General features: G+C 40.1%; 1 protein-coding gene across 2 annotated transcripts in view; it reads right to left on the bottom strand.

Annotated features, from left to right (window-relative positions):
- Window positions 1-26,993, bottom strand: part of VCL (vinculin) — a 127,552-nt gene that overhangs the window by 51,440 nt on the left and 49,119 nt on the right. The gene's annotated exons all lie outside the window — the stretch shown is intronic.

Genomic DNA, 26,993 nt, shown 5'->3' with positions numbered 1-26,993 from the left:
TAAAATGTATTCATTCATTCCATTATTCATCCAGATGGAGTTGGATATAACCTAATAGATCATCTCCTCTAGTCTCATATTCAGTATAGTCATTATGTTGTGACTGAGTAACTTATAAAGATAAGGAACAAACTACTTAAAGTTAAAATGCTTAGCCAAAATTATACATTCTCATTTGAAAACATAGAAAACATCACCTGCAAATAAAAGTCTACCTCACAGGGTTGTTTTGAGGATAAATGAAATAATATAGAAACACCACAAGTATAAAACAGTATTACATTGTTAACATGTAGAATTAAACCAGCTTACGAATTTCAACAACATAAAAAGTGCTGAGCTATGGACACTGTACATATATAAAGATATAAAAAGCACTATGCTAACTCTCAAGGAGCATACTTTACTAAGGCAAGACGCAAACATTCGCAGCATTAGGCAGTACGTGGCCGGGCGCGGTGGCTCATACCTGTAATCCCAGCACTTTGGGAGGCCCAGGCAGGCAGATCACTTCAGGTTGGGAGTTCACTACCAGCCCGGCCAACATGGTGAAACCCTGTCTCTACTAAAAATACCAAAATTCGCTGGGCAAAATATAAGGTAGAAACAAAATAAAGGTCAGTGAAGGGCAGGACCAGTTTGATATGGCTTTTGACTGGGACTGGGTGTTTGGTCTTTTTCATTTGAAAATTAAAATTTTAATTTGATTTTAAATATATATGTATATATTATATATAATATATTCATATATATTACACAAGCATATACACATATTTAAAAACGAAGGGCATACAATAAAAAATCTCCTTCCCTTTACTATCTTCCAGACACTCCTTCCATCTCACTTGCAACCAATATTGAGTTTTTGTATTTCCTCTGTATGTAAATGTCTTCATAAAACATTTCAGGCCTAAAGAAGCAAAAATGTATATTTCCCTTTTCTACACAAATAGGATCATACTATGTACACTCTCTGCATTCTGTTTTGTTCACTTGGGTGTTGTTCTATTAAATGTACATAAAGAGTGGCCTCCTACTTTTATAAAGCTACATAGCAGTCCATAATTATGTATCACAGGCTTGCTGTGATGAATCAACTTGAATATGTATCATTTTACCCTACATGTCTGTAGGATCTATTCTAGATATGGAATTGCTGAGTCAAAGGTATGAACATGTATAATTTTAACAAATGTTGCCGTATTGCAATCTGCAGAAGTTATACTAAACAGTTCTTACCTTCTCACCAACTCATTTTGGACCTTCACCAATGATATACCAAAATTGGATCCAAATATAATTTCTTTTCCATTGAGATGAAATTCATGTAACATACAAATAACCATTTCAAAGGGTACATTCAATAGCATTTAGTGTATTCAGTGTTGTGCAAAAACCACCTCTCTCTAGTGCCAAAACTCTTCATTATCTCAGTAAAACACGCAATATTCATTAAGTAATAACTACCCATTTTCTCCTTCTCCCATCCCCTGATAACCACTAATCTGCTTTCTGTTTCCCTGGCTTTGCCTATTGTGGAAACATCATATAAAAGGATTCATACACTACATGACCTTTCTTGTCTGGTCCCTTTCATTAAGCATGTTTTTGAGGTTTATCCAATTTATAGCCTGCATAAATACTTCATTTTTTTTTTAATGGCTAAATAATAACATTCTTTTTTTTTTTTTTGAGACAGAGTCTCATTCTGTTGCCAGGCTGGAGTGCAGTGGTGCTTTCTCAGCTCACTGCAACCTCCGCCTCCCTGGTTCAAGCGATTCTCCTGCCTCAGCCTCCCAAGTAGCTGGGACTACAGGTGTGCACTACTACGACCAGCTAATTTTTGTACTTTTTCAGTATGTTGGCCAGGATGGTCTTGATCTCTTGACCTCACGATCCACCCGTCTCAGCCCCCCAAAGTGCTGGGATTACAGGTGTGAGCCACCACACCTGGCCTGAATAATATTCTATTGTATGGATATGCCACAGTTTGTTTACCCATTAATCTGCTTATGAACATTTGAGCTGTTTACACTTTTTAGCAATTATGAATAATGCTGCCATAAACATTCATGTATAAGTTTCTGGGTGGACATATGTCTTCAATTCTCTCAGGTATATACCTAAGGGAGGAATTGCCAGCTTATATAGTAACTCCACGTTTAATTTTTTGAGAACCCACCAAACTAGTTTCCAGCACTGTGTCATTTTACGTAAGTGCTCCTAATTCTCCATATCCTCACAAACACTTGTTATTTTATTTTATTTATTTATTTTGAGACAGAGTCTCACTGCCACCCAGGCTGAAGTGTAATGGTGCAACCTCGGCTCACTGCAACCTCTGCTTCCCCAGTTCAAGCAAGTCTCCTACTCTAGCCTCACGAGTAGCTGGGACTACAGGAATGCACCACTGCACCCAGCCAATTTTTGTATTTTTAGAGATGGGGTTTCACCGTGTTGGCCAGGCTGGTCCTGAACTCCTGACCTCGTGATCCACCCACCTTGGCCTCCCAAAGTGCAGGGATTACAGGCATGAGCCACTGAGCCCAGCCATTATTTTATCCTTTTAAATTAAAGCCACCCTAGCAGATAGCAGGTGGTATCTCATTACGGTTTTGATTTGCACTTCCTTAATGATCAGTGATGGTGAATATCTTTTCGTGTGCCTGTTTTCCATTTCTACGTTTATCAAGAAATGTCTATTCAATTAGGCCCATTTTTCAATTAGGTTTTTTTGTCTTTTGAGGCTAAGTTGTATCTAAGTTCCTTAGATAACTTAGTTAATTAAACCCTCATCAGAAATATAATTTGCAAATGTTTTTTCCCAGTCTGTAGGTTATCTTTATTCAAAATAGTGTTAATTTCCACGGTTTTTAAGTTATAAAATAAAATAACACTTGTAAAAGATTGTATACATTTTAATTCAAACAAATTCCATCTACCTAAAAGTCAATAATCATTTTCTGCCAGGCACAGTGGCACATGCCTATAATCGCAGCACTTTGGGAAGCCGAGGTGGGTAGCTCATTTGAAGTCAGGAGTTCAAAACCAGGCTGGACAACATGGTGAAACCCTGTCTCTACTAAAAATACAAAAATTAGCCAGGTGGGGTGGCGGGCACCTGCAATCCCAAATACTTGGGAGGCTGAGACAGAAGAATCGCTAGGACCCAGGAGGCAGAGGTTGCAGTAAGCCAAGATCATGCCACTGCACTCTAGCCTGGGAAAAAGAGCAAGACTCAGTCTTTTAAAAAAAAAAAAAAATCATTTTATAAAATAGTACCAGGTATATGTATACATACCTAAGCAACTTTTTGTTGAGTTCTGCCTATATTGGAACTTAAGAGGAATCATAGTGTTATGCATGCTTCTGTGACTCTTCTTTTTGTTCAACATTATAATGTTGAGATGGGTCTATGGCTGTGTTAACAACTGTAGCTACTATGTTGTATTCCACTCTAAGAATATACCAAAATTTATTTACCCATTCTACCTCTGCTGGACATTAGAGGTGTTCTAGGTTCTTGTTTCTATTATTAGTGTTAATATGAACAACAGTACTGTGAAAATTTTTATTCTGGCTTCTGACACACATTAACAGAGTTTAGGTTATATATCTAGTAATGGAAATACTGAATTACAGAAAATATATATATTCAGCTTTACCAGGAAATGACAAACTGCTTTCCAAAATGATTGTATCAATTTAATACTTCTACCAGCAGTATGCAAACTTGACCTTCAATGTTTGAACTTTTAATATGCCAATCTGGTCAATGTGAAATGATAAATTATTGTGAATTTAATTTCTTTTTTTTTTTTTTTTTTGAGACAGGATCTCGGTCTGTTGCCCAGGATGTAGGTACAGTGGTGATATCATGGCTCACTACAGCATCCACCTCCCGGGAACCTCCCACCTCAGCTTGTTAAGTAGCTGAGACTACAGGCACACACGATCATTTCTGGCTAATTTTGTTTATTTTTTGTAGAAATGGAGTCTTCCCATGTTGTGCAGGCTGGTCATGAACTTTTAGGAAAAATATTTTATGTATTCCATTCAATCAAGCTTGTTATTTGAAATGTTCAAATCTTCTATATACTTTCTAACTTTTTTTTTTCAGTTTTATCTATCAATTACTAAGTATTAAAATCTTCCAATATAATAATGGATTTGTCCATATCTCCATGTGGCCATTTTTGTTTTATATATATTGAGGCTACCTTATTAGCTACATATAAATTTACTAGTATTATATCTACCTGAAGCTACTTATCATTATAGAGTGCCCCTGTTTGTTTGTTTTTTCCAAGAGAGAGAGTTTTGCTCTTGTTGCCCAGGCTGGAGTGCAATGGCATGATTTCAGCTCACTGCAACCTCCACCTCCCAGGTTCAAGTGATTCTCCTGCCTCAGCCTCCTGAGTAGCTGGGATTACAGGCACCTGCCACCACGCTCAGCTAATTTTTTGTATTTTTAGTAGAGATGGGGTTTCACCATATTGGTCAGGCTGGTCTCGAACTCCTGACCTCAGGTGATCCATCCACCTTGGCTTCCCAAAGTGCTAAAAATATAGGTGTGAGCCCAGCCTATAGTGCCCCCCTCTTTGTCTCCAGTAATGTTTGCTGCCTTAATATCTATTGTGCCTGATGTTAATATTGCAAACTAGCTTTCTTTGGTTATTATACTTGACCGATATACCTCTTTTAGCCTTTATTTCCATCTCTCTGTGCCATTATGTTTTAGATGTATCTTTAAAACATACCATGTAGCTACATTTTTTCATCTAGCCTTTTAATTTAATAATGTAGCTCACTTACATTTATTACTGTTACTGATACATTTGGAACTACTCCCATATCTTATTATTTATTTTCTATATGTTCTATATTTTAAATTCCTTTTCCCCCTTTCTTTATCCTCTTCTTGGATTGAGGGTTTTTTCCCCTCAATTTTTCTTATTCCTTTTATCATTTTAGAGATTATATACTCTGTACTTCTATTATTTTTGTGGTTACTTTAACTACACATGCCTACTAAGCATGTTAAAAATCTAAAATTGGCCGGGCGCGGTGGCTCAAGCCTGTAATCCCAGCACTTTGGGAGGCCGAGGCGGGTGGATCACGAGGTCAAGAGATCGAGACCATCCTGATCAACATACTGAAACCCCGTCTCTACTAAAAATACAAAAAAAAATAGCTGGGCATGGTGGTGCGTGCCTGTAATCCCAGCTACTCAGGAGGCTGAGGCAGGAGAATTGCCTGAACCTAGGAGACGGAGGTTGCGGTGAGCCGAGATCGCGCCATTGCACTCCAGCCTGGGTAACAAGAGCGAAACTCCGTCTCAAAAAAAAAAAAAAAAAAAAAATCTAAAATTATCCCCTTCCCAAACAATAGAAGGATCTTAGGCTACTTAATTCCCAGTTATCACTTTCTGATCTTTATACTATTGTTTAATTTTTAATTTCATGTTTATATTGTGTTAATTTATAAAGTTATATATTTTAATTTAAGCTTTAAATCTTGTTAGATATTATTTGTGATTAAAAAAAAGTAAGTATTTGTGGCTGGGTATAGTGGCTCATGCCTGTAATCCCAGCACTTTGGGAGGCCAGGGTGGGCAGATCACCTGAGATCAGGCGTTCAAGACCAGCCTGGCCAACATGGCAAAACCTCGTCTCTACTAAAGAAACAAAAAGTAGCCAGGCATGGTGGCAGGTGCCTATAGTCCCAGCAACTTGACAGGCTGAGGCAAAAGAATCGCTTGAACCCAGTCAGTGGAGATTGCAATGAGCCGAGATCGCGCAACTGCATTCCAGTATGGGCAACAGAGCTAGACTCCATCTCAAAAATAATTAAGTAATTGATTAATTAATATTTGAGGCAGGGTGCAGTGGCTCACACCTGTAATCCCAGCACTCTGGGAGGTCAAGGCAGGTGGATCGCTTGAGCCCAAGAGTTGGAAACCAGCCTGGGCAACACGGTGAAACCCTACATCAACAAAATAATACAAAAATTAGCCAGGCATGGTGGCACATGCCTGTAGTCCCAGCTACTCAGGAGGATGAGACGGGAGGATCACTCAAGACCAACAGGCGCAGGTTGCAGTGCACCAAGATCACACTACTGCACTACTGGGCAACAGAGCAAGACCCTGTCTCTAAATAAATAAATATTTGATCTTGTCCCCATTCTCAGCACACAACTCCTAAAATCCTTGGACTCTCCAGTGATAAGAGTGTCTTTGTGGACAGGCACGACGGCTCACACTTGTAATCCTAGTATTTTGGGATCCCAAGGCGGGAGGATCACTTGAGCTCAGGAGTTCCAGACCAGCCTGGGTAACAGAGCAAGACCTCATCTCTACAAGACCTCATCTTTACTAAAAATAAAAAAATATTAGGCAGGCATGTTGGCTCACACCTGTAGTCCTAGCTACTCAGAAGGCTGAGGCAGGAGGATTGCTTGAGTTCAGGATATCAAGGTTGTAGTGAGCTATGATCATGCCACTGCACTCTACATGGGTAACAGAGCTGGACCCTGTCTCCAGGTAAAAAAAAAAGGCTGTCTTTTTTTTTAGCATGTCTCATGCTAATGAGATGACTAGTGTCTGGGGGACCCTAGATAGCTTCAAAACGTGAGCGGTTTCAGAAACATACAGGCATGGTTAGAGAGTTTCTGAATTGGTGACCACGTCTGGGTGCTGGGAAGTGGTACACCCAGACCACATGAAAGCTTCCTCCTCATATCTTGCCCTATGCATCTCTTCCATTTGGCTATTCCTGAGTTGTGTCCTTTATAATAAACTGGTAATTATTTGAGTAAAGTATTTCTGTGAGTTATGTAAGTCATTCTAGCAAATTATCACACCCGAAAGCAGGGAGTTGTAGGAACCCCCAACTTTGTAGTAAAGTCAGACAGAGGTGTGGGTATACCAGGCACCCAATACTTGTGACTGGTATCTGAAGTGAGGACTTATATGAGTGCTTATGGGACTAAGCACTTAAAACTTATGGAGTCTGACACTAACTCTGGGTAGTTAGTGTCAGAATTGAACTGAGTTGTTGAATACCAAGTTGGTGTCTGAAGAGTTGCAAGACTGGTTGTTGGTGTGGAAAAAACCCACACATCTGGTATTGTGTTGAGTAAATACCCATTATTTGAAGTGTTAAGTAAAAACATCCCATTATTATATTATATACATCAATGCTTGTCTACATTTACTAACAAATTGTCCAGATCTTGGCTCATCATTCCCTCTTGTATTTCAGGCTTACATCTGGGATCATCTGACTTGTCTGAAGTACATTCTTTACGATTTTCTCTAGTAAAAGTCTGCTGGTGAAAAAATTTATCAGTTTTTATTTGTTTGATAATGTCTATTTTGTCCTCATTCTTCAATGACTATTATAGTAGTACAAAATAAGTTGACAGTTATTTTAGCAGCAAACTGAGGGCATTATTTTACTGCCATGGCAATAGAAGCAGGAGAGAAGGAGGTATGATTATGAAAGCAGAAGACTGGAGTACTATGGGGCTACAAGCTAAGGAAAGCAGGCAGTCTCTAGAAGCTGGAAAAGGCAAAGAAACAAACTCTTTCCCAGAGTTTCCAGAAAGAATGTGGCCCTGCTGACTCACTTTGGACTTCTAGCTTCCAGAAGTGTAAGACAATAAATTTGTGTTGTTTTAAACCACCAAGTTTGTGGTGACTTGTCATAGCAGTAAGAGGAAATGCTCACCCAATCAAAAATTATCAGTTATACAAAAAGGCATAAAAATACCACTGATAATGAAGAGAAGTCAATCATTCAAAACCAACCAAGGGCCTGGTGTCATGGCTCATGCCTGTAATCCTAACACTTTAGGAGGCCGAGATAGGAAGAGGACTGCTTGAGGCCAGGAGTTCCAAGACAAGCCTCGGCAACATTATCTTCTTTTTTTCAGACAAACACTCGCTGTGTAGCCCAGGCTAGAGTGCTGTGGCATGATCTCGGCTCAATGCAATCTCCGCCTCTTGGGTTCAAATGATGCTTGTACGTCAGCCTCCCAGGTAGCTAGGATTATATGTGTGTGCTACCATACCACAGCTGGCTAATTTTTGTATTTTCAGTAGAGATGGGGTTTTACCATGATGTCCAGGCTGGTCTCAAACTCCTGACCTGAAGTGATCCACCTGCCTCAGCCTCCCAAAGTGTTGGGATTGCAGGTGTGAGCCACCGCACACCCGGCCAAGGAAGACTTTGTCTCAACAAAAAATTTAAAAATTAGCCAGGCATGGTGGCAAGCGCCTGTGGTCTCAGCTACTCAGGAGGTTGAGGTGGGAGGATCACTTGAGCCCAAAAGGCCAACACTGCAGTGAGCCATTATTGCACCATCACAACCCATCCTGGGTGACAGAATATGACCCTGTCTCAAAACAAAACCAACCTAGAAATGACAAAGATGACATAATTGGTAGATAAGAACATTAAAATGGTTATAACTGTATTCTGCATGTTCAAAAAACAAAAGTAAAGATTGAGCTGGGCACAGTGCCTAATACTGTGCTTTGGGAGGCTGAAGCAGAAAGATTGCTTGAGGCCAGGAGTTCAAGACCATCCTGGGCAATATAGCAAGATTCCATCTCTTAAGAAAAAAAAAAAATCAGGCCTATAATCCCAGCACTTTGGGAGGCCAAGGAGGAGGATATCTTGAGCTCAGGAGTTCAAGATCAGCCTAGGCAGCATGGCAAAACCTCATCTTTGCAAAAAAATAAAAAATTAGCCACGTGTGGTGGTACACACCTGTAGTCCCAGTTACTCAGGAGGCTGAGATGGTTGGATCATCTCAGCCCAGGGCAGTCAAGGATGCAGTGGACCATGATTGCACCACTGCATTCCAGCCTGCGCAACAGGGTAAGACCCTTTCTCAAAAAAAAAAAAAAAAAAAAAAAAAAAAAATCAAAAATTTAACAGCATGGTGTTGCACCTGTAGCCCCAGCTACTCTTGAGGCTAAAGTGGGAGGATCACTTGGGCCCAAGGAGGTTGAGGCTGCAGTGGGTCATGATTGTACCACTACATTCCATCCTGGCTAACAGAGCAATATCCTGTCTCAAAAAAGAAAAAAAAATTGGTTACACTAGTTAGATAAATGGAAGATAGAGAAAAAGACCCAGATAGAACAACTAGATACAAAAGATATGACTGAGCTGAGCTGTAAGAATATACTGTGAATTACTAGCAGATTAGATATTGTAGGGGAAAAAAAATTAGTGAAATTGAAGTCACAGTAATAAAGACTATCTGAAGTAAAACAGAGTGAAAAAAGATTTTAAAAAACAAACGGCATCAGTCAGCTGTGGAATAACTCCAAGCAACCTAATATATGTATAATTAAAGTTTCCAAAGGAGAGAAGGTAGTGGTAGGGTAATATTTAAGAAAATTGTTTCCAGGGAACTTGAACATTGATGAAATTATAGCCAACAAACAAAAGCATCACCAACTACAAGTCTTGTGATATATCTATTCATGATATCCAGTTACTGTATAAGTTTTTCAAATTTGGGGAAATAAATTATAGGAATGACCATTATGAAGAAAGGAAACTGAAAAAGAAAAGATGAAATTGAAAAGGTTTACAGGAATAAAATTGATTCTCTACTAATGGTTCCCTTGCATGGTAAAATGATAGGTCCAAAACAGAGACTGTACCATTTTTTTATACAATAAAACATCTATCTGATCTGCACATTAAAAGTTAATGGCATTCATAAAAGCCAAACAAATCCCACTAAGACTAACCAGCAGTCAGACACAGGAAGAAGTCTGTCTTGTTTACAGAAAATTGTATTTTATTTAAATATTGAAGCTGCCTGGCTTCTTAAAGTGATCCTGTATGTTTTAATAGAAATCTGAATTTTAAAAGAGTATTTAAAGAGATAATGGTCAGTTTCCTAAATAATTGTATATTTTAACTATATACTTTTTTTTTTTTTTTTTTTTTTTGAGACGGAGTTCCGCTCTTGTTACCCAGGCTGGAGTGCAATGGCGCGATCTCGGCTCACCGCAACCTCCGCCTCCTGGGTTCAGGCAATTCTCCTGCCTCAGCCTCCTGAGTAGCTGGGATTACAGGCACGCGCCACCATGCCCAGCTAATTTTTTGTATTTTTAGTAGAGACGGGGTTTCACCATGTTGACCAGGATGGTCTCGATCTCTTGACCTCGTGATCCACCCGCCTCGGCCTCCCAAAGTGCTGGGATTACAGGCTTGAGCCACCGCGCCCAGCCATTTTAACTATATACTAATAATACTTAGATACTTTAAATCAATGAAGTGATACTTCTCTCTGTCTTGGAGTCTTCAACCTAAATTGCTAGAAAAAAAAAATCTTATGCTCTATATCAAATGGCCCAATGACAGCCTCATGGGATCCCTACATATGGTCACTCATGATCCTCTAATCTGTTCTTCCCAGAATTACCACCTGCTATAATTTGAGACAATTTAAGAGAAGACCTTGAGTATACGTAATTATTTTGTAAGAAAATAAAGAGCACAAACTTCTCAGTTCCATGTGATTTCAATGATCATTAACCAAGAAGATTAAATGTATGAGGAATAGGAGGAAAACACATTTAGAGATTATAAAAAGACTATCACAAGTCTTTTCTTTTTTTTTTTTCTGGAGACAGAATCTAGCTCTGTCACCCAGGCAGGAGTGCATTGGCTCGATCTCAGCTCATGGCAACCTCCGTTTCCCAGGCTCAAGTGACCCTCCTGCCTCAGTCTCTCAAGTAGCTGAAAATACAGGCATGCGCCACCCTGCCCAGCTTTTTTTTTTTGGGTAGAGATGAGGTTTCATCATATTGCCCAGGCTGGTCTCCAACTCCTGACCTCAAGTAATTCACCCACCTCAGCCTCCCAAAATGCTGAGATTATAGGCATGAGCCACCATGTCTGGACTACAAGTCCTTTTTAAAGTTCTTTTAGACTGTACTCAGAAAAGGTGAGTTACTAAACATTTTTTTTTTGACAAGATCTCACTCTGTTGCCCAGCTGGAGTGCAGTGGTACCAGCACAGCTCACTGTAGCCTTGATCTCCCAAACTTAAGTGATCCTCCCACCTCAGCCACTCAAGTAACTGAGACTACAGGTGCATGCCACCATGTCAAAATAATTTTTTATATGTGTTGTAGAGACAGGGTCTCACTATGTTGCCCAGACTGGTCTTGAACTCCTAGGCTCAGATGATCCTCCTACCTCAGCCTCTCAAGTAGCTGAGACTACATGCGCACATCACCATGCTCAGATAATTTTTTATGTTTTGTAGAGATAAGATCTCCTTATGCTACCCAGACTGGACTTGAACTCCTGGACTCAGGTGATCCTCCTGCCTTGGCCTCCCAAAGTGCCAGAATTACAGGCACGAGCCACTGTGCCCAGCCGAGTCACTAATCTTAAATTCCTTTAGCTGAATTATTTCATAAATGTATTCATCCAATATATTAAGGAACTATTACATGCTATGATTCCTAGAAATGGGAATATTTTTTACAAGTCCCTACCTAAGAGGAAACTTGGTAGGAGGAGACAAGTATAAATCAGTCCTTAGAAGTATGTCCAGTGGGCCAGGTGCAGTGGCTGTAAACCAAGCACTTTGGGAGGCCGAGTAGGGTGGATGACAAGGTCAGGAGTTCGAGATTAGCCTGACCAACACCAGTGAAACCCAGTCTCTACCAAAAAAAAAAAAAAAAAAAAATTAGCTAGGCGTGGTGGCTAGTGCCTGTAATTCCAGCTACTCAGGAGGCTGAGGCAGTAGAATCACTTAAACTCGGGAGGCGGAGGTTGCAGTGAGCTGAAATTGTGCCACTGCACTCCAAAAAAATAAGAATAATGCAAAAAAATAAGTATGTCCAGTGCGTGCAAAAGAGAGGGTACAAAAGCAGGAGGAGGGTTTTTGGTTGTTGTTGTTTGAAATGGAGTCTCACTCTGTCACGCCAGCTGGATTGCAGTGGTGCAGTCTCAGCTCACTGCAACCTCTGCCTCCCAGGTTCAAGCAATTCTCAAGCCTCAGCCTCCCAATAGCTGGGATTATAGGTGTGTGCCACCATACCCAACTAATTTTTGTATTTTTAGTAGAGATGGGGTTTCACCATGTTGGCCAGGATGGTCTCAAACTCCTGACCTCAGGTGATCCCAAAGTGCTGGGATTACAGGCGTGAGCCACCATGCCTGGCCAGGAGGAGTCGTTTTTATCCAAGAGGTTAGGAATGTTGTGATGGAGAAGGTAACAACTATACTGCTCCTGCCTTCAGAAGCTCAGCACTACTTATAAAGATGATTCTCTTTGCAGCAGCTCTTTGGGCTCTTTTTCCAATAGATCTCGATCTCTCTCTCTCTCTCTCTCTCTCTCTCTGTCCATCTGTCTCACATGCACACATGCACACACACAAGTCCTTTCTGTGAGAAATAACCTACACTTGCAATAGGCCTGGTTGGACTAGGGAGGGCAGTCTACCATCACAAAGTGCAGGTATCATCCTGAAGCTAAGCAATCTCAATCTACTTCTGTAAAAAGCAGTCATTCTATGTCAGCTGTTGGTTTAGCTGTGGAAAGGAGAGCTTTAGACAAAATAATATAGAGGAAATCATGTGATTAAGTCTATTTAGACATATGGTCCATAAGTTAAAACTGGAAAGCACTCGAAAAGATTCAAGTTCAACTTTCACTCCCACCAAAAAAAGGGAAAAAAGGTGGGAGAGGAATGGAAATAACTCATATTGCATTCACTGTTTTAATAAAAACAAAAAAATTAAAACTGACCTTAAACAGTATAGCCATTTAGGTTATAAATACTGTCAAAAAGATGCATTGTTTGCAAAGAGTGAAGTACTATGGAGCAGAGCACCTGAAAATTTGATTTCAAGGAAGTCGCAATTCCTGGAGCACACCCAACGAAACAGGTGTTTACATCCCACGATCCCTGTTTTAGAGAGCTTGTTGCAGAGCCCACAAACATATCTGATCAAACAAGGCTATGACAACACTTGGGAGATGTGAAGGAAACAGGTGAAAGGAAGGAAGTCAGAGAATATGAGAAGCTGGTCAGTGAGGCTTTCTCTACTGTGGCCACTACATCCAGCACCTTCCTCACTGTCATCTCCAACCATTGTGGCCGTGGTATAATTATGTAGCAGGCAAAATCAATTGTCAGGGCTATTCCTCTTTTCTTAGACCTTGTTGAGACCTTCTCGTCCTTTCCCATTCTTTCAGTGTCTTTCAGAGACCAAGAAAAGCTTAGACCAGCTTGACCAACATAGTGAAATCTTCTTTCTACTAAAAATACAAAAATTAGCCAGGCCTGGTGGCTGTAACCCATGCCTGTAACCCCAGCTACTCAGGAGGCTGAAGCAGGAGAATCACTTGAACCCGAGAGGCAGAGGTTGCGGTGAGCCGCAATCACACCACTGCACTCCAGCCTAGGTGACAGAGCAAGACTCTGTCTCAAAAAAAAAAAAAAAAGAAAAGCCTAAATCACTTCCCAGTGTGAGAAGCCCATCATATTTAAAACCCAAATCCAAGAAATGCCAGGCTGGGCACAGTGGCTCACGCGGATAATCCCAGCACTTTGGGAGGCCGAGGAGGGCGGATTACCTGAGGTCAGTTCAAGACCACCCAGGCCAACATGGCAAAACCCCATTTCTACTTAAAAATACAAAAATTATTCTGCCCTGGACCCAGAGGGGAAAAAATAATACAAAAATTAGCTGGGTATGGTGGCACATGCTTGTAATCCCAGCTACTTGGGAGGCTGAGGCAGGAGAATTACTTGAACCCGTGAGGTGGAGGTTGCAGTGAGCCAACATCGCACCACTGCACTCCAGAGAGACAGAGCAAGACTCTGTCTCAAAGAAAACAAAACAAACAAATGAATAAATACCAAAACACGTTAATAAAAATGGTGGCCTATTTAAGTGCTTACATTTAATATTTTAACTGCATGATCAACTTTTGTCTGGGCTGGAGTGCAGTGTCACAATCATGGTTCATCACAGCCTTGACCTCCTGGGCTCAAACGATCCTCCTACCTTAGCCTCCCAAGTAACTGGAATTACAGGCATGTGCCACAAGGCCCAATTAATTTTTTGTAAATGCTTTTTTTTTTTTTTTTTTTTTTTTGAGATGGAGTCTCTTGCTCTGTCACCCAGGCTGGAGTACAATAGTGTGATCTCGGCTCGCTGCCAACTCCACCTCCCAGGTTCAAGCGATTCTCCTGCCTCAGCCTCCTGAGTAGCAGGGATTACAGGCACACACTACCACGCCCAGCTAATTTTTTGTATTTTCAGTAGAGATGGGGTTTTACCATGTTGGTCAGGCTGGGATCGATCTCCTGATCTGCCCACCTTAGCCTCCCAAAGTTTTGGGATTACAGGCATGAGCCACTGTACCCGCCCAATTTTTTGTATTTTTAGTAGAGATGGGGTTTCACCATGTTGCCCAGGCTGGCCTTGAACTCCTGGGCTCAAGCAATCCAGCCACCTCAGCCTCCCAAAGTGCTGGGATTACAGATGTAAGCTACCACACCTGGCCATGAACAACATCTTTTAAGACTCCTCTTTTTCCTGGGACTACATACATGGCCTTATTTGAAGATAATATTAAAGTCCTTTATAATATAAGGCCTGATTGAGAAGACGAGTTTGGGGTACAGGCAGGCCCTCAAGCTCTCTCTGCTTTCCTGCATAATAAGAGCCTACCTTCAGCCAGAGGTCTAAGTGAAAATGACTGCTAAAGCCCCACAAATTCTCCGTTCATTAGATATTTAAGATTTAAATTGTTAACCTAAGGAATGAACTCCAATATAAAATTTCACGCATCAGCAACTGAGAGTTCAGCCATTCTAGTATCCATCAAATAGGAAGTACTGCCTCTATAATCAATTCATTCCCTCCTTGGAATATGTATACACATATGACTTTTTTTAAATAATAAAAATAAAGCCAGGGGTGGTGGCTCACACCTATAATCCCAGCGCTTTTGGAGGCTGCGGTGGGAGGATTGCTTGAGTCCAGGAATTCAAGAACAGCCTAGGCTACATAGCAAGACCCTATTTCTACGAAAATAAAAAAAAACAACCAGGCATGGTGGCATGTACCTGTAGTCCCAGCTACTCAGGAGGTTGAGGGGAGAAACGTTTGAGCCCAGAAGTTTGAGGTTACAGTAAGCTATGATCATGTCACTGTATTCCATCCAGCCTGGGAGACAAAGCAAGACTCTATCAGACTCAGGAGACATGTAAAAAGAAAGTTTTCTTTTATATATTAATATGAAGCATTTGGCACAGATTTTACTTTAAAACAGTAGAGATGGGCACATTCTGTGGCATACCAGTAACAGCTAATATGCTTTGTTCCTGGCATTGCCGTTTTGAGAAAGGTCAAGGATCCTCAGCCATTCATCACCTAGAGACCTGAGTGAAGCCACAAGCATAGTTACAGTTTTTAGGAGGGAGTCGGGAACATAGAGTACAATGACAAGCTTTAATCTAATTCAAGTAGCAAGTATTCAGCACCAACTCACATGAGATAGGGTACACTGTGTGACAATCCTAAAACATGCTGTTCCAACCCTGTACTCCTACATTTAAAGACCCTACAGATCTCATCCACAAAGTATTCCTTTCCCTGTCCCAACTCTCTTAAAGTACAACATAATGCAAAGTACCCTTCTTGTTCTTATCAAGGCCAAACAGTGATAGTACAGGACACTGCATGAGTACACCCAAAACTAAAAATAAAACCACAGGGATGCAGCTTAAATATATACAATTTCCATTTGTCAATTATATCTCAATAAATAAAGCTAAGGGAAAAAATGAATTTTTAAAAATAAATCACAATGAGTCATACTGAAAACATTCATAACATTTCAAGGGAAACACCAAACCCTTTGCTAGAGCACGTATACTAGATAACAAAGCCTAAACACACACACACACACACACACACACACACACACACACACCACCTCCACAGGTTCACTAAATTCTCTTATTTCCGATTATTGAGATTAGGAGGGTATGCAGCCAGTTTTGACTTCACTTCAAATAAAACAGGACTCTGGCCAAGTCAAGAGATAACTGAAGGGGAAGCAGCATGTTGGGAATAAATGGAGAGGAACAAACATTACAGCTGCCCAAGCTAAATGTTCCTCAAGTCTTGGTAAGCAGCTTATTTGAAAGATAGCGTATGAGTCACAACCTTTAAATCCTTTAAAACCTGAATAACTAGTCCTGTTTTTTCTTCCCTCTTCCCTCACTCCCTTGTCAAATCTAGCATCAGTGCAGATTCTGGGCGTGCAAAGTTCAATCAAGAACTCTGTTACCTACTAGTCCATCAGCCCCACAGTCCTTCCTCCATGTCATACTAGGGTTACAGCAGAAACAGACTGAGCAGACAATCAAGTGTGTCTTACAGATACTAGTAGTTTTCAAATATATGTTGAATCTGTTGTGAATAAAATTTTTAAATTATCTTAAAATATTACTAAATTGGCCAGGCATGGTGGCTAACACCTATAATCCCCATATTCTGGGAGGATCAACTGAACCCAGGAGTTCTAGACCCACCTGGACAACATAGTGAGATCCCATCTCTAAAAAAGAAAAAAAATTTCTTGTAATTAGCCAAGTATGGTAGCATACATGCTTATAGTCTTAGGTATTTGGGAGGCTCAGATGAGAGGACTGCCCAAGCCTGAAGGCTGAGGCTGCAGTGAGTTGTGATCACACAACTATATTTCAACCTAGGTGACATAGTGAGATCCTGTCTCCAAAAATATATATAAGATAAAATATTGCTAAATTCACTGTATCTTTTTGTTTGTTTGAGATAGAGTCTCTGTCACTTAGGCTGGGGTGCAGTGGTGTGATCTCCACTAACTGCAATCTCCGCCTCCTGGGTTCAAGCCATTCTCCTGCCTCAGCCTCCCAAGTAGCTGAGATTACAGGTACTCACCACCACCACCACACCCGGCTAATTTCTGTATTTTAGTAGAGATGGGTTTTCACCATGTTGGCCAGACTGGTCTTGAACTCCTGACCTCAAGGGATTTGCTCGCCTTAGCCTCCCAAAGTGCTGGGATTCTGCACCCAGTCTGTATCTGTTTGTTTTTATGCATTTCTTAATCAACAAATAATTTACAATCTCACTATTATTATTTTGTTGGTGGTGGTGTGTGTTGGGGGTGGGGGGAGCGTTGAGATATAGTGTCTGTCACCCAGGCTGGAGTGCAATGGCGCAATCTCAGCTCACTGCAACCTCCACCTCCCAGGCTCAAGAGATTCTCCTCCCTCAGCCACCCTAGTAACTAGGACTACAGACGTGCACCACCACGCCCAGCTAATTTTTGCATTTTTAGTAGAGACGGGGTTTCACCATGTTGATGAGGCTGGTCTTGGACTCCTGACCTCAGGTGATCCACCTGCCTCGGCCTCTCAAAGTGCTGGGATTATAGGAGTGAGCCACTACAACCAGCCTAAAACTTCACTATTATTATTTAAAGGTCCTTATGCTAAAAAAAAAGTAGGCAATCACTGTTCTACAGTAGAATGTAATAAAAGAGTTACAGGTGTGGCTACCTAAACACAAAATGAAGTGGAATAGACACAGTAAGAAGATATTTTCACTTACAAAGAAAATTGCCAAAAACTAGGATGTGGATTAAAAGAAGGAGAACAAAATCTGGAGAAACAAGCCAGCAGCAGGCTAATGTCTATCAATAGTCATTCTAAAAAAAGATAATTAGCAACAAATAATTAACAGAATTCAGAACTCATGAGAATCACAAACCTATAACCACTTAACAATATTGCTTCAAAATATGTAGAGCTAACACTGACAATTATAAGAAAAATCAACACATCTGCAATTAGTATAGGCATTTTAACATATATCAATCATAAGCTCATAGTTCAGACAAATTAGGCTATAAAATATTTGACTAGTAATATTTCTACACTGACATAATTGATATAAATAGAACTCTATAACCAAGCAAAAAAGAATATACTTTCTTTTCAGGCACATGTATACACTCACTAGAATTGAGCTCTTACTATGTTACAAAAGAATTTCCAAGAATTGACATTACAACAACCATGTCTTTGAGTACAATACAATTATATTAGAAATATAACAAAAGATAATAAAAAGAATTTTTTTTTTAAAGACAAGAGTCTTGCTCTGTCACCAGGCTGGAGTACAGTGGTGCAATCTTGGCTCACTACAACCTCCGACTCCCTGGTTCAAGCAATTCTCCTGCCTCAGCCCCCAAGTAGCTGGGACTATAGGCTCGTGCTGCCATGCCTAGCTAATTTTTGTATTTTTAGTAGAGACAGGGTTTCACCATGTTAGCCAGTATGGTCTCAATCTCTTGACTTCATGATTCACCCACCTCAGCCTCCCAAAGTGCTGGGATTACAGGCGTGAGCCACCATGCCCAGCAATAGTAATAATTTTAAAAACTAAAAATTATTTTAAAGAATTTTTTAATTCTCTAGTTTAAAAATTAAAGTGGCACATGCCTGCAGTTCCAGCACTTTGGGAGGCCAAGGTGGGTGGATCACCTGAGGTCAGGAGTTCGAGACCAGGCTGGCCAACATGGCGAAACCCCATCTCTATTAAAAATACAAAATTTAGCCAGGCATGGTGGCGAGCGCCTGTAAACCCAGCTACTCGGGAGGCTGAGGCAGGAGAATCCCTTGATCCCAGGAGGTGGAGGTTGCAGTGAGCTGAGATCGTGCCATTGCACTCCAGCCTCGGTGACAGAGCAAGACTCCAACTCAAAAACAAACAAACAAACAAACAAAAAACAGTAGTGCTTTAGCTGGGCATGGTGGCGCGTGCCTGTAATCCCAGCTACTTAGGAGGCTGAGACAGGAGAATTGCCTGAACCCAGGAGGCGGAGGTTGCGGTGAGCGGAGATCGAGCCATTGCACTCCAGCCTGGGTAACCAGAGTGAAACTCTGTCTCAAAAAAAAAAAAAAAAAAAAAAAAACAGTAGTGCTAAATTATGTTTAATGTGGCAAGTTCAAAGGTGAAGTATTTAAAGTTTGAGTGCTTGCTCTAGCTCAAAAATGCAGCAAGGCAGCTGGCAGAGGTGAATGATTATCTCACAGAATCTTGGGCATCCACATTAAAAGACAAAAAAATCTTCTAATACTGTAGCAGTGGAAAGCACAACAAAACTTAGGACACATACACACAAATCACACATTAGCCCCAGGCAACCACAGGGTATGAAATGATATGATCAAATAATTATTTAAAAAGATAATTCTGTTGGGCGCGGTGGCTCACGCCTGTAATCCCAACACTTTGCGAGGCCGAGGCGGGTGGATCACAAGGTCAAGAGATCGAGACCATCCTGGTCAACATGGTGAAACCCCACCTCTACTAAAAATACAAAAAATTAGCTGGGCATGGTGGTGGGTGCCTGTAATCCCAGCTACTCAGGAGGATGAGGCAGGAGAACTGCCTGAACCCAGGAGGCGGAGGTTGCAGTGAGCCGTGATCGCGCCATTGCACTCCAGCCTGGGTAACAAGAGCGAAACTCCGTCTCAAAAAAAAAAAAGATAATTCTGGGCACTTTCACCCACAAGTGTGTTTAAAAATACAAATTTCATCACAAATTATTTTGAGCGTTCAAGATCACAAGCAAAACAAAAGCCACAAGGCCCGATCCATGTCATAAAAATGTGACATCATTACTTTAGGTCAAAAGAGATCTAAATTAAGTATAAAGCATGTTTTAATCTTTCTCAAATTTCTTCTTTGTGCATCAATATAAATTATAGTAAATTTGTACAAGTAAACACCATAACTATTCTTAACTAATAAAGTTTAAGGGTTAAAACAAAGAATTCCCAAGAAATGTGATTAATGACACTCATGTAGCAGTAGTTTCACACGGTATTTTGGGAACATTCTTTTATTCAGTAAGCCTAGACATTACAATATGCTTCAAAAATAGTCAAAGCTGGTGAACCAATCCAAGTTTTGACTTCAAGCAGACTGTCAGAGTAGTACTGAGGCAGAAAATGAGAACACTGTCCAGTTTGAAATGAAGCTGTCATTTGCCTGCCAACAGATAATGCACACCATGCCCTTTTCAAGTTCATCACAAGACTACCTCAAAAAGTGACACTTTTTGATCCATTCAGTACTGAACATCCTTGGAAAGGGTCCAAGAATTGCCTTCATTATTCATTTCTGCTCCATTGCAGAAATAAGAATGAAATTTCATTGTATACATCAATGATAAGTTTTCCAAGGCAAATAAAATAGTCTGCCATAAACATTTCTCACCTATAGCAAGGAATCAATCTGAAGCAAATCTACACTGACAGAAAATAAATCTGGTCGGTTTGACATACAGCTTATTCTCTGTGACAACACTAGCACCTACTATTCATTCTGTATTTGGTTATGAATCTTCCTGAAGATGCTTTCATATTGTCATCCTACTGCTCAACAACTACAAAGCTTCTCTGCTGCCCAATTCTAAATTCCTTTGCCTGGCTTTCAAGGACTATTGCCCAACCTACCTACCTAACCTTAGTTCCTACCAGCCCCACTATGACTGCCCCTCTCCCCACAGGCCCTCATGACTTGTTTATCCCATTCACTGTACCCAGAGTATTTTCCTTCCTCCCTACATCTATCCATTCTCCCAAGCCCCACTTCCTACCTAAATGTTCTTTCTACTATTTCTACTTAGAATGATAGAGCTCTCTCTCTGAATTCCTATCATAAAGTCAGTCTTTATTATAGCTCTTTAATTGGAAACTTCTTAAAATATTTGTTTTTTACAAAATTTCTCTGCAGTAGAGTTTCCACCTTTACTCCGCCATTATACATAGAAAAATAAAACTCAAATTTATGGCATATCTCCATGGGTCTACTTGGGATTATGCACAATATCCAGCCACAATAGCTGTAGTTCCACTAATATCTCTCCCATTAAAGAAAACATAATAACAAATATATTATACTTCAATGAAAGTTTTAAAAAAAACAAACTCATAATTTATGAGTAGGAATGAGAGGGATATTATTATACATGTAAACTTAAATATGCTCCATTAATTTTTTTTTTAAGCAAAGCATTAGTATCCTCTGGCACTTTATTACTGTTAAATCATTTGCAATACATCTCACAAGTGACCATTCATTACACACTGGTAAGAACAACTATTCTATATACAGCACTTATCATACTAGGCAATCAGTAAATAATTAACCAAGGAGCATGTCTAGCCCATTAATCAATTATACATAAAACATTACTGCCACAGCTGTATGATGATGATGATGAAGAAGAAAATGACAACTGACACACCATACAAAATGTAAACACGGAGTACAGCAGCTGACTCTGCTGCTAATAGTCTCAAAAGAAACAAATGATTTCTTTCCTTTTTTGAGACAAAGTTTTGCTCTTGTCACTCAGGCTAGAGTGCATGGCCTGATCTCTGCTCACTACAACCTCCGCCTCCCAGGTTCAAGCAATTCTCCTACCTCAGCCTCCCAAACAGCTGGGATTACAGGCATGTGCCACCACACCTGCCTAATTTTGAATTTTTAATAGAGACAGGGTTTCACCATGTTGGCCAGGCTGGTCTTGAACTCTTGACCTCAAGTGATCCACCAGCTTCAGCCTCCCAAAGTGCTGGGAATACAGGCGTGACCCACTGCGCCCAGTCAGGAACAAATGATTTCTTACAAGGTTATAAGGTTAGTCTAACCAACATTTTAACAATACAGCATAGCTGTTGCACTCCTGAAGTTTATGACAATCTGGGCAGTTTCTATGGCAATCACCATGCAACCCGACACCTCTTGTGCAAAACTGTGGCTATTACTGCAATCTTGGGTAAAATTAGTAAATTGTGAACTCTATCTGCCAGTGCAGCCAGGGATCAGATAACTTTTGCTCCACCCAAGAGAAAGGCTGTGACCATGCAAATCTTGTTCTATATTAAAATGGTTCTCACTTTTACAATAAGGAATTGCCTGAGCACTGGAAGTTCCTCATTGACAATTATATCATTTTAAATTTATTAAACCCATTTTTCAATATGCCCTTAATTGCCAATCACACAAATAGCCTATGACAGGATTTTGAGACCCCTAAATTCTAAAAGTGTCATATCTTTCCCTGAAAAATCTTTAAATAAATATCAGATAGATTAGGTATGAATCTATCTACAGGTCAAGTATCTTCTGTTTTCTCTAGCCTTGGTATCTTAACATTCTAGGAATACAGACTGATCTAACAATAAATTTTTTAAAATTTTAGCCTTCAGTGTTACTTAAGCAGTCACTTGAGAAATCCTTGCAAAAGTAGACTACGGAGGAAGTTTCAGTCAGTCATGCCCTAGAAATTTCTAAACATCAACGAAACAGCTCAAAAGAATGTCCTACTCAATAGTTCCAAGGAAATCATTAATTGCTTCCATCTGTTTACCCTTCTCTGTCCTGTCTTTTCCAAGTCAAGGCATCTATTATATTCTGCTTCATTTTTGCATTCTATAGAAAAACAAGAAAAGCAAAGCATAAAAATCCATCATAGTTTTTTTTGTTTTTTTTTTTTTTGTTTTTTTGGTTTTATTTTAAACAGGGTCTCACTCTATTACCCAGGCTGGAGTACGGTGGCATAATGACAGCTCACTGCAGCCTCAACCTCCGGGGCTTAAGCAATCCTCCCACCTCAGCCTCCCAAAGTGCTGGGATTACAAGTTCGAGCAACCATGCCTAGCCCTCCAGCATGTTTTCAATTATAGAATAATTATTTGCCCTCAAATTTGTTGGACAACCACAGCCATATTGTTGTTTGTATTCAAGGCTATTTTCAAATAACATTTCAGACTGTGGCATATTAAATTATACATTTCAAAACTGCTCAGTAAAGTTTTCAGTTGATCATAACACATGGGTTTTCCCTGATTAACCATAGAGTACAGAGTTTTTCTCCATGGCACAATAAAAGTTCAAACCTCTGAATGGTCTCATCCATTGACTATCCTTTTCTAAATCAATTGTTTCATTAACAACTACATGATCAATCATTTCTTAATTCTAGGGCTACTGGGCTACTCTAAAAATTTTGTACAGGAAAGGCAAAATAAATGCTTACTTTTCATTAAATTACCAATTATTAGAGTAAGGGGTTGATGCCCTAGCTACCACACCGGGTGATCAATTAAGTTTTGTTTTGTTTTAAAGTTACCAAATTTTTTGAAATTTATACCACAACTAGGATGTGCTCATTGTTAATTTTTCTAAGTCCCCAAGGAAGCCTGTGAGAGCAAATAGAATATTTCAGAATATGTCTCCATGGATGAACAAAAATAGTTTCCTGAAAAAATCCATTTACCAATCAAATCATATTCATAAATTAGAATGTCAGAGTTGGAAGCAATTGTTTGTAAGGTTATCGAGTCCAACTACTTACCTGACAGTGAAACCCCTATTCACTCATTCCCTGTGTTCTATACCTTCCAAGGGGTGAGGAGTAACCTGCTACAAGTTAGAGCTATGTTTTTAATGTAAGGTAAGGAATGCAAGTGTAATTACAGTACGTTTAGTTGATAGCATAAGATTCCTCTTAATATTACCAGGCTAAGGCCAGGGCACAGTGGCTGATGCCTATAATCTGAACACTTTGGGAGGCCAAGGCAGGAGGATCGCTAGGAGTTCAAGACCAGCCTGGGCAACAGAGAGACTTTGCCTCCACAAATGATTTAAATATTGTCTGGGCATGGTGGTAGACACCTGTAGTACCAGCTACTCAGGAGGCTGAGGTAGGAGAATCACATAAGCCTGAGTGATCAAGGCTGCAATGAGTCATTATTGCACCACTGCACTTCAACCTGGGTGACAGAGTGAGAGCCTGTCTCAAAAATATATATATATTACCAGGTTGATTAGATGGCGTGTAAACAAAGTAAGCTGATATTGGTCAGAGCTGGAAGAAACCTTGATATCACCAAATCCAATGAAGGTAGAACAAAAAAGATACTCCCGGCCGGGCGCGGTGGCTCAAGCCTGTAATCCCAGCACTTTGGGAGGCCGAGGCTGGTGGATCACAAGGTCCAGAGATCGAGACCATCCTGGTCAACATGGTGAAACCCCATCTCTACTAAAAATACAAAAAAGTAGCTGGGCATGGTGGCACATGCCTGTAATCCAAGCTACTCGGGAGGCTGAGGCAGGAGAATTGCCTGAACCCAGGAGGCAGAGGTTGCAGTGAGCCGAGATTACGTCATTGCACTCCAGCCTGGGTAACAAGAGCGAAACTCCGTCTCAAAAAAAAAAAAAAAGATACTCCCACAAAATAGGCTCTACCAAAAAAAAAAAAAAAACAGATGCTTTCGGCACCTTACTTCCTGACACATGAAGACATTTTATGGAATTAACAGAAACACAGTTGCATAAAGCACCCACTCAAGTTAGTTAGAAATAAGAAAACATCGGCCGGGTGCGGTGGCTCAAGCCTGTAATCCCAGCACTTTGGGAGGCCGAGGCGGGTGGATCACGAGGTCAAGAGATCGAGACCATCCTGGTCAACATGGTGAAACCCCGTCTCTACTAAAAATATAAAAAAAAAATTAGCTGGGCATGGTGGCGCGTGCCTGTAATCCCAGCTACTCAGGAGGCTGAGGCAGGAGAATTGCCTGAACCCGGGAGGCAGAGGTTGCGGTGAGCCGAGATGGTGCCATTGCACTCCAGCCTGGGTAACAAGAGCGAAACTCCGTCTCAAAAAAAAAAAAAAAAAAAGAAAGAAAGAAAGAAATAAGAAAACATCAACACGGGTGAAAGTTTTGCATCTGTTCAATGAAAATAATAGAACATAAAGAGGATAAAAATAAAGGAACACTTTTAGCTATATTTAAAGTTGTAATATATAACATACATAGAGAAAATAAACATAAGTATGATATAATGAATAAATATAAAACAACCACCCATGTAACTCATCACTTAAATCAAAAATAGAACATTATTACCACTTTTAGAAGCCCTTGAGTACCTCTCTCTTAGTATAGACCTCTTCCTCCTTCCCAGAGATAGGACTACCCTGGTTGTGGTGACCATTATTCCTTACTCTTCTTTATCTTTTTACCATATAAATAAACATATCTAAACAACATAGTTTATTTCTGCATGTTTTTGAATTTTTTTTTTTTTTTTTGAGACAGAGTCTCACTCTGTCACTCAGGCTGGAGTGCAATGGCATGATCTTGGCTCACTGCAACCTCCACCTTCCAGGTGCACGCGATTCTCCCTCCTCAGCTTCCCAAGTAGCTGGGATTACAGGTGTACACCACCACACCTGGCTAATTTTTATATTTTTAGTACAGATGGGGTTTCACCATGTTGACCAGCTGGTCTTGAACTCCTGACCTCAAGTGATCCACCTGCCTCAGCCTCCCAAAGCACTGGGATTATAGGTGTGAATCATCGCAACTGGCCATTCTTAAACTTTAAGTAAGTGGAACCTACATATCTGTCTGTCTATCTATCTATCTATCTATCTATCTATCTATCTGACTGTCTTTTATTTCCCTCAATTATTTTTGACCATTCATTTCTCTTCTTTCTTTTTATTTATTGTTTTAGATACAGGGTTTCACTCTGTCACCCAGCTGAAGTGCAGTGGTGCAGTCAGAGCTCACTGAAGCCTCAACTTCCCAGGCTCAGGTGATCCTCCCACTTCAGCCTCCTGGGTGGCTGGGACTACTGGCTCATATCACCACACCCAGCTAATTTTTTGTAAAGATGAGTTTTCACCATGTTGCCCAGGCTGGTTTCAAACTCCTGGGCTCAAGTGATCTGCCCTCCTCAGCCTCCCAAAGTGCTGGGATTAAAGGTGTGAGCCACTGCGCCTGGTCTCATTGTTTTGTTTTGTTTTGTTTTTTAATTGAAATGAAACTCATATAGCATAGAATTCACCATTTTAAAGTGAAAATTTCTCACTCTTTTTCATTACTGATTAATATTACAATTTCTGACTATACCATGATTATTTTTATCCATTCCACTCTAGATAGATCAGTGGAGTCATCATGAACAATGCTGATAGAAATGTTTTTTATATCGATGCTAGTGTGCATGCACACAAGTATCTCTAGGGAACATAACTGCTTATCTTCTACTTTACTAATGTCAAACTGTTTTCCAAAGTGGCTGCACCAATTTACATTCCCAACAGCAGTGTAAGAACATTCCAGTTGCTCTACATCTTATCAATGACTGATATAATCAGACTTCTTAATTTAGGGTGCATAACAAAATAATTTGCACTTCTCTGATGACTGAGACAAAACATTTTTTCATATATTTATTGGCCACTTAAATTTCATCTCTTTTGAGGTGTCTATTCAAGTCCTTCACACACCTTCTTTTTGAAAAATCTTATGTTATTCTCACTGACTTCTATGAGTTCTACTTTTTTTGTCCTACACATCAGCCTTTACTTTTGTTTAGGACTTGACTGCCATGTAAAACAAAACCACTAATGAAAGACAATATAAGAACCTACAAAGTTTTAAGTATTCAAACATTAGTTAAGTCTGTTTATTTTATGGAGAATAGGCCAAAAAGTCTGGAAATTGTTTTTAGGAGTAATAGGAAATATATAAATATAACTTAAATTTAAAATATAACTGAAAATATGAAACAATAATTTTTAAAAGTTTATATCTACTATTATTCCCTTATCTCCAAGCAAAGGTGCCTAGTATACAAAGCAGATTCATGCATGCTATAGTCAGAATGGGTCTCTAAATCCTTTTCTTTCTGGAATGAAAAGCTCAAAAGTCATGGTTTTATTAAACATTATTATGTCAAAAATCAGCCAGGTACAGTGGCTCACACCTGTAATCTCAGCACTTTGGGAAGCCAAGGCAAGTGGATCACCTGAGGTCAGGAGTTCAAGACAAGCTTGGCCAACAT

Source organism: Saimiri boliviensis, chromosome 12 (genome assembly GCF_048565385.1).
Source record: "Saimiri boliviensis isolate mSaiBol1 chromosome 12, mSaiBol1.pri, whole genome shotgun sequence".
In the NCBI taxonomy this organism is placed as follows: Eukaryota; Metazoa; Chordata; class Mammalia; order Primates; family Cebidae; genus Saimiri; species Saimiri boliviensis.
The sequence above is the reverse complement of the archived record's forward strand: the minus strand, read 5'-3'. Positions and strand labels throughout refer to the sequence as shown.